Raw genomic sequence first — 9,063 nt, forward strand, 5'->3', positions numbered from 1 at the left:
TTTTAAGTCAAAGGGTGTGTTTGGCGCGTAGCTTATTGGAGCTTATGGAAGCTTATGAGAGCTTGAACTTATGATTTTAATAAGCTCCAAGTCATAAGCTTCGTTTGGTAGACAAAAAAAGTAAAGCTTATGAAAATCATAAGCTCTGAAAAAATAAGCTACTTGTAGTAGCTTATGAAAAAAAGTGGAGCTTATGAACTGAAAAATAAGCTCCAGCTAGTTTACCAAACATTTATAAAAAATAATATGTAGTGACCCGGAAAATTTCGACTAATTTTGAACCAAACTCTCGATACGATTTAATATCTTTGACACGATAAGCAAAGTCTGTTAGGTTGTGTCTCAAAAATTATGAACTGTTTCATATATTTATTTGACCTTCGACTGCTCTCGACGATTCACGAACAATTAATTGTAAATAGATATGTGTGTATGTATATATAAATAATAATTCAAAATATAATTTGATGTATTATATGTTGTTGTTATTAAAAATTAATAAGATAAAAATAGGATATTATAATGATTATTATTTAAAATATATCTATATATATAAATAAAGTATATTAAAAATGATTGTAATACTCGTTAGACGCTTCGATTATTAATTAGAGAAACTTAAATCAAACTTATGTGATTTAAAATAAACGGTGATCCGAAAATGAGTTCTATAAATTTTAGGCTTACTAAAAATGTATTTATGATCTAGTTATTTAATTTTAACACTTTTTATATTTCACCCATAAATGAGAGGGACAGTTGATGTAATTTTTATTTAACAAATTAAGGATTGAATTTTATACCATAATGACTGAAATAAATAAAGGAATTTAATTTAAAATTTTGGGATTTTTCTGAACACTTTTATCCGCTACTAATTTCGCCCGATACACAGTCCGTAAAAACTGTCGGTAGTATACAAACAAATAAAATTCACGTGAATGGAATATGATTATGGCTGTCTTTTTCTTTCTTTTCTAAATCTTAGATATTTGAGTAATTTACTATTTGATAAAGTAAACTGTCACTTTATCTCTGCACATATGTGTATCATGCCCATCACTACCTTCTATCAATTATCAAGTATATCCTCTATATATATATAATATATATATATATATATATATATATATATATATATATATATATCATATACAAACACTTATGGAGATCATCACAAACACACCACTTTCCAACACTCATTAATATTTTTCTTATTTATGTTTTTTTTTCTCGTCAAAACTATTATATTTGTTCGATCACCAAGAACCATGGCTACCATCGAAACCCAACCTACCTTGTCTTCAAACCATTCAGCAACCATCACGAATCACCTACACCATCACCATGATCCGCCACTATCACCTTTTCATGTTTGAAATGCTATACGAAACCCAACAACCTTCACTAGATTTATTTTTATTGTTTCTTGTACAACCCTACTCCATACCCTTACCACCAACCGCTGTGAACCACCACCCCAAGCCACCATCACTTTCAACTTGAAACCGAAATCAAAACACCACACTTCACCATCTCTCCCTTCTATTCGTAACCCATCACCTTTCTTTAAAACCCACAGCCTTCATTTTATTTTTCTGTTTTCTATCACCACTGCCAAACGCCAAGAATCACCACGATCATAATCGTATAACTACTGCAGCCATCCCTATAAATTTTGATTTCCTGCACTAGCTAAGAATGCCACTGGAACACCACTTAACTGCTGCGTAGGTTTTATTTCTGTCTAGACTTCGCGAACTACCACTAAAACTATCACAGCAACCTGTAATATGAACCCGCTGTTTTGTTGTTCTTGTTTAATGTTTTTGTTTCGATTGAAGGTTTCTACTGTCTTCCCGTTCGAACACCACTCCAAACCCGGTACTTCTTTTTCTATTTTAGCCGTAGATTCAAACCACCATTTGTTGCCGCCTAGAACCGCCACCATCATCGACTGTATTCAACTTGCTGTTGCTACGCTGTTGGTTCCTTGTTTCTGTTTCTCTCGCAACCTATGATCAAAGCAAAAAAAATGATGATTCACATGACGATGTTGTGAAAATAACGATGAATAGTGGTAATATTTTACGATGAAGACAATAATGATTATGATGATTCTATGGTGAACGAGATTGTTAATAAAGATGATGATGACTGCTACGTAATTTTTTCTGTTTAAATCATAACCACCACCAACGACTTCCTTTTCTTTCTTAAAACTTAATTTTGTTAAACGTTGGGCTTATCTTATCTTATGGATTGGGCTTGTGTTATTTAAAGAAAGCTATTTTTTTTTTTTGGGCCGTCCTGTTTCTTGAACTCATGGGCCGAGAACTAGCTGGTTCACAATTAGACTAATTACATGAGGATGATGATAAATGTTAAAGAAAAATGATAATGGTTTTATATATATTAAATAAATAAAAACGCGGGGTATTACCAAAAAGTTATAAGCGGAGCAGTGGTTGAGCGTGTGTTCGTTGAGCGAGAGGTCGTGGGTTCAAGACTGGGCAGTGACAGTTTTTTTGGGAAGCTTTTTCTTATAAGGTAGCATTATTTTTTTTTTAAATTATTATTATTATTAGAATTTAAAAGTATTAGGTAGAAGTTAATAACATTATTATTTTTTTACATTAAGATTATTAATTTTAACATTATTATTATTAGTATCATTATTATTATTATTATTATTATAACAACTATATTATTATCATTATCATTATTTTAGTACTGTTATAATTATTATTTTTACAAATAAAAGATATTTATATAACAATAGAATTATTTATTACATATATCATAAGTATATCTAGTTTACTATTTTCATAACATATATATATATATATAACATTTGGAATAATAAATACATTGCTATTTAAATAAGTAATATATTGTATATTAATTGGGTGAATACCGTTATGTGTTCATTATAGGTTTTAACATATACAATTGATATAGGTTCGTGAGTCCGAGGCCAACCATGCATTGTTCAATGTCGTCATGTGTATTTTTACTACAAAATACATTGTGTGAGTTCATTTGCTCCCTTTTACTCTTTACGTTTTTGGGCTGAGAATACATGCAAATGCTTTATTAACTGTTTTACAATATTTATATGCGTGAGTTTCATTATTCCCTTTTTAAATGCTTTTGCAATATATATTTTTGGGACTGAGAATACATGCGCTTTTATAAATGTTTTACGAAATAGACACAAGTAATCGAAATTACGTTCTATGGTTGAATGATCGAAACTGAATATGCCCTTTTTATTAAGTCTGGTAATCTAAGAATTAGGGAACAGACACCCTAATTGACGCGAACTATAAAGATAGATCTATCGGGCCCAACAAGCCCCATCCAAAGTACCGGATGCTTTAGTACTTCAAAATTTATATCATGTCCGAAGGAGGATCCAGGAATGATGGGGATATTCTTATATGCATATTGTGAATGTCGGTTATCAGGTGTTCAATCCATATGAATGATATTTTTGTCTCTATGCATGGGACGTATGATTATGAGAAATGGAAGTATGAAATCTTGTGGTCTATTAAAATTATGAAATGATTTTTTATGATAAACTAATGAACTCACCAACCTTTTGGTTGACACTTGAAAGCATGTTTATTCTCATGTACGAAAGAAATCTTCCGCTGTGCATTTGATCATTTTAGAGATATTACTTGGAGTCATTCATGACATATTTCAAAAGACGTTGCATTCGAGACGTTGAGTTTATCAAGATCATTATTAAGTCAATTATAGTTGGATATATTATGAGATGATATGCATGTCTGTCAACTTTAGATGAAATGAAAGATTGTCTTTTCAAAACGAATGCAATGTTTGTAAAATGTATCATATAGAGGTCAAGTACCTCGCGATGTAATCAACTGTTGTGAATCGTTTATAATCGATATGGACTTCGTCCGGATGGATTAGGACGGGTCCTTTCATAATAAGCTCCAGCTACCAGCTTCAAAAATAAGCTTCAGCTCCAGCTTCAGCTATAAGCTTCAGCTATAAGCTCCAGCTCCAGCTACTTTCGTCCAAACACACCCAAAGTTGTATAAGAAATAATTAAAAAGTTAAAATTGAACAATTATTTTAAACGAAGGGAGTATAGAAAATAAAAACTTTAATTCTAAGTTTAAAAAAGATTGCAATACAAGAATCTGAAATTTTAGTTCAAATTTTAAATAAAAACTTCAATTCAAATTTAAAAATGTTGAAAAAAAAAAAGCCAAAGACCAAAGTTCAAAAGGCCCGCACATATTGGTCGTGAATTACATGAATATGAATATATATGTCGTTTTACTAAAAGCCCGCACATATTGGTCGTTTTATTCACTTCGTATGTCGTTTTAGTCTGAGGTGAATGGTGATGGGTTTTATTCGGATCCAATGGAGTAGTACTATTTTTTTTCTCCTGCGGTTCATAAAATCAAAACCCTAACTAGGTAGATTATACTACGTAATATACCGGCACACCGTACACCTACCTACCGCCCTTCAAATCCAATCACCGGCGATCGCGTTGTGATCCACCTTCTCTTCCTCCGCTACTTTTGACGTGCAGAGGGCTGAAGGTATATGGATTTGTTCTATACTTTAATTGATTAATGATTCATCTTGTTGTGGCTTTAAAACGTGTTTTTTATCTTGAATTTTACTTGAATATCATGAGTTTGGTATCTCCATTAGATTAAGTTTACATATCACAAAGGGTTATATCCAAATTGGGTTATTTAAATGGAAGATATTTTAGAAAATAAACTTATTTTCTTGAGTACATGACAATCTAGAATCACAATCCTCCAATTATATGCAATTGTTGTGTTTAGCGTTATGCAAAGCTACTTGTATGTATTAAATGGTTTCTTATCTTAAGTTTTACCGTATTATGGTGTTACCATATAATATAATTATCAATCTTCTACATGGACATCTACGATACGAAATACAATGGAATTTTACAATCTCTTATTTATTTATTTATTTATTTATTTTATCTATGTTTCTGCCTTTGTTAAATTGCTGTTGAATATGTAGTTACAAAGGATTTCTCATGTCCATTTTGTTTGGTGAAATGTGCAAGCTACAAGGTAGATTATGCTCTGACCTCTTTGTATGTTTTATACTCATCAATCACTTATATAGTTTGCATGGATTATAATTGTTTCCTGAATTTTGCTGATGTATTTTAAGGCCTGAGACTTCACCTGACTTCATCACATGATCTCTTCCGCTATGAGTTTTGGGTTTGTAAATTTTATGAATATTTCATTGTCGTTTCTATGTTTGGCTGCAATAATTTTTGCCATATGCAGGCTACTGAAGATTATCATGTCGTGATCGTATCAATGAGGACTGATATAAGCAGCTCCGAGGTTAGCACACAACTTGGTTTCTGAAATAGTCTGTACTTAATATTGTTTATTAGGTACATAAAGTACACAAAGTTCATTTTAAATGTATACTTTTGATATGCTCTTTCTTTTATAACGCTTGTGTTCTTGAAATTACGTGTTCCTCAGATTACCGCAAACAACGTTGATCATAAACAACAAACGTTTTTTTACTGGTAAGCTTTAACCATCCCTATGGCATACTTTAAAGATAATATTTTAAATGTATACTGGCTTATATGAAAACCACATATTATAGTTATAGGCCCTCAAGACGCAGGACACCAAACAGCACGACTCAAAAAGCAAATCATGTGCATCCTCTTGCGCTAGATTCAGATATGTCTGCAACTCTCAACGAGCTCATCGAAAACACAGATGGTACGACTTCCTTCTCGTTTCCCATACGCTCACAGGAAGTATGTTCAACATTGGTTTAGTGAAAAGGGTGACTTAACTATTGAGATATGCCATCCGTCGATATTCAAAGTGAGTGACGTTTCAAATCAGTTGTTTTCACATGACATTGTTGCCACTCTTGACTATTACATCATTGCTCTTCGGCTTTCTTACTCTTGTATTAGTTTTTACCCATTTGAACCATATGAAAATGTAACTTCAAATGTTTTTTGCTGGAATATTTAATATTTATCAGTATATTTTTTGAGGAGATTTCGTTGTAATGTGATCAGTATCTTCAAATTTTGCAGTTACTACAATTGATTTTGGGAGTGGGAATTCATGAACCGAATTTGGGTACATATGTATTTAGACGACTTGCAGGTGGTGGCTTAGCTGGTTTAACTGCCGCTTCATTAATGTATCCTTTAGATGTCTCTGGAACACATCTCTCAGCACGTGTTAGAATCTGTGGTGTGTCCCTCGTTAGCTTATTTGTTAGCCAAGAAAATGTAATTCACAGCCTTTTTGCATACTCCACATTTTAATTGCAACACTTCAAAAAAAATCTATTACTACTATGATTAACTTTTGTTCTTATGAAAATGCATATATACGTGTTTGGTATTGCAGACTAAAGTGACTTACTATAGAGGTATATGCTTTATGTACCATCAGTGGTGAGCTGGGGTGGCCTGGTCATGATGCGACGTCTCCAATGTGGCAGTTGCTCATACTTATGGGCAGGAAATGTTAGTTTTTAAGGTTTGGTGGGCTCATTTTTTATGATGAAAGTAGGAAGCCAGTTGATCAAGGTCACTATGTTGTTGCTGTTCAGGTATGTATACGTTTAAACTCTTAGTATACCTGGATGCCGAATAACAATACAAAGATAGTAAACAGCGGTGAGAAGACGGAACACCACAATATGCCTGGATGGGTTGGGTTGGCGCATACGCTTTTCTTATTAAATACATAATGAATACTCAAATGTCATTCTATCAATTTGTCAATTGTTGAAAACTGGGACTGGACGCTGTAATTGTTGTTTAGAAATAGCAGGTAGTAGCAACAATAGTACAGCAACAACAGTTTAGGAGTCTGTTTTTGTAAGGCTATTAGTTTCAATCCGTAACTCCGTTTCTGACAAAAAAAAAAAAAAAAAAAAAAACTGTCAATGGAAAGGTGGGAGAGTCAACTTTCCAATGGCCATGTTTTAATAGGTCAGATCATATTTTGTGGGACCCAACATGTGCTGTGAAGTTGCTGAAAAAAAAGTTAAGTCAAATAGATGGGCGTTACATTATTAAACTTGAATAAATTTGCCATTTCATGATTTCTTATGTTGTAACATTTGTTTAATGATGTATCGGAATGATGCCGAAACAGAACTAGGACCTGCGGTCGGTATCAATAACCAATGGAAGACTAGTAATACAAGCACAGGTGCAAATGCAATTCTAAAGGCAGATATGATGAGTTTTGCTGGACATAAGTTATTAACTGCGCTAGTTTAGTCTCCACAAACAGGTTTAGCCATCAAATTTTCCGAAAAGGATCCTGCTTTTTTGGGATGTTGGTTAAAGTGATTTGAAATCTTTTATAGTCCGAAGACACTGGAGATGAAAAGGAGATGAAAAGCATCACTCAGTTACATCATTAGAAATGTCTCATGTGAGTGGTGAAGTAAAGTCTTCAACCTCGGTTGAAATACCAGGAAGCACGTGTAGTGCATACAAGTAAGTGTTAATTATAAAGTTTAATGGGTCAATATTACTGTGGGCAAATGGGTGGGTCAGGAATATCATGTAGCAGCTCAAAATTGGGTGTAGGTTAAAAAAGGTCAGTAATCTTGACACACGTCAATTTTCTTGTTCTAACTATGCACATCGTGGGACTTAAAACTTTAACCCATTTGACCAGTTTCTCTATTAGTTATTGTATTGCTTTGACTCATTTTATTTGTCAAGGATAAGCATTGCCCAAATTGACCATTCATAAGATAATGAGTCAAAAGTGATGCCTCTTAACTTTTCATTGTGGTGTGATAAACTATTCTACTTGGTCCTTTGTTGCATCAATTTGTTTTTATGGGATGAAAGGATAATAGTTGCTGAGTATGTTATAAAATTGTTGTTATGTACTATTTTACGTATTGAGTTATACTGTCAAACATTGCCAATTTTTAAATCTATTGAACTTATAAAAGTAATCCGAAGGTTTAAATTCTAAAATATCACATGATGTATAAATTGTTAAACATGTTCGTGCAGGCGTGATTATGAATGTTTTGATAAGTGATCATGTTCATAAATGTTTTGGTTATTAATCTGAACCATATTGATGTCAGGATGTTCGTGTAGGTGATTATAAATTTCAGATATTTTCTAAAGGTATGTTTCTATTTACTAGCTTAATGGCTTTTCTATTGCTTGGCCTTGTATGCTTATCTCGCTATGTTTTATGTTTTGTTAAACTTGTAATAATTAAAATTCATTTTTATTACTTGGATTTTATTCTTATACATGGATTGTTTATTTGTAGTTGATACCTGAGAATTGATAAAGATAGACACTGACCAAGACGTACGTTATGCATTACTTTTCGTTGATTTTACATTTTTGTCAAATGTTATTCGAAGTCTTTAGATGTTGAATTATCTATAAAATTTTTATTTTTAGTGTTGTTTATGTTTTGAGAATAATTTATTGAAATATAATTATGTTTTTGTTTCATGTTTGTATTTTTAGTATAAATTATTAATTGGATATCCATAATCATATTAAATAAAAACCGGAATCGCTAAAATCGCCCAAAATGCGAATAACAAATTGGATTCAAATATTCGAACTGGATCGTACTTGATTCACTGAACTGGACCCGAATATCCGAACCGGACCCGATTATCCGAACTGGACCCGAATATTCGAACAAGATCCGAATAGCTAAATCTGAACTGGAACCGAATATTCGAACCGGATCCGAATATCCATCCGCAACTGATCTGAAATTATTATGACTTGATAGGACGCCGTAGAATTATGTCATAATAAACATTATATAACATCATTATATTGTGACCTTTTTTCATGGTACTAAAGTAACATATCATTACATATTAGGATCCATTTTGTGGTTTTAAGTTTTAAAATATATTTATATCAGGACTTTTTAGTGGTACTTACATTAATAATAATTATATTAGGACCTTTATGTGGTACTAAAGTATATTATCTTTATATATTAGGAC

At 32.4% G+C, this 9,063-nt stretch overlaps 1 long non-coding RNA gene across 1 annotated transcript; it reads left to right on the top strand.

The window, feature by feature from the left end:
- The first annotated feature begins 4,359 nt into the window (after positions 1 to 4,359).
- On the top strand, positions 4,360 to 8,548 carry LOC139891506 (uncharacterized). Its single transcript, XR_011773688.1, has 3 exons — positions 4,360 to 4,595; positions 8,164 to 8,206; positions 8,358 to 8,548. It is a non-coding gene; the product is annotated as an uncharacterized lncRNA (long non-coding RNA).
- The last annotated feature ends 515 nt before the right edge of the window (positions 8,549 to 9,063 follow it).

The sequence above is a fragment of the Rutidosis leptorrhynchoides genome, chromosome 2 (genome assembly GCF_046630445.1).
Source record: "Rutidosis leptorrhynchoides isolate AG116_Rl617_1_P2 chromosome 2, CSIRO_AGI_Rlap_v1, whole genome shotgun sequence".
Taxonomy (NCBI): Eukaryota; Viridiplantae; Streptophyta; class Magnoliopsida; order Asterales; family Asteraceae; genus Rutidosis; species Rutidosis leptorrhynchoides.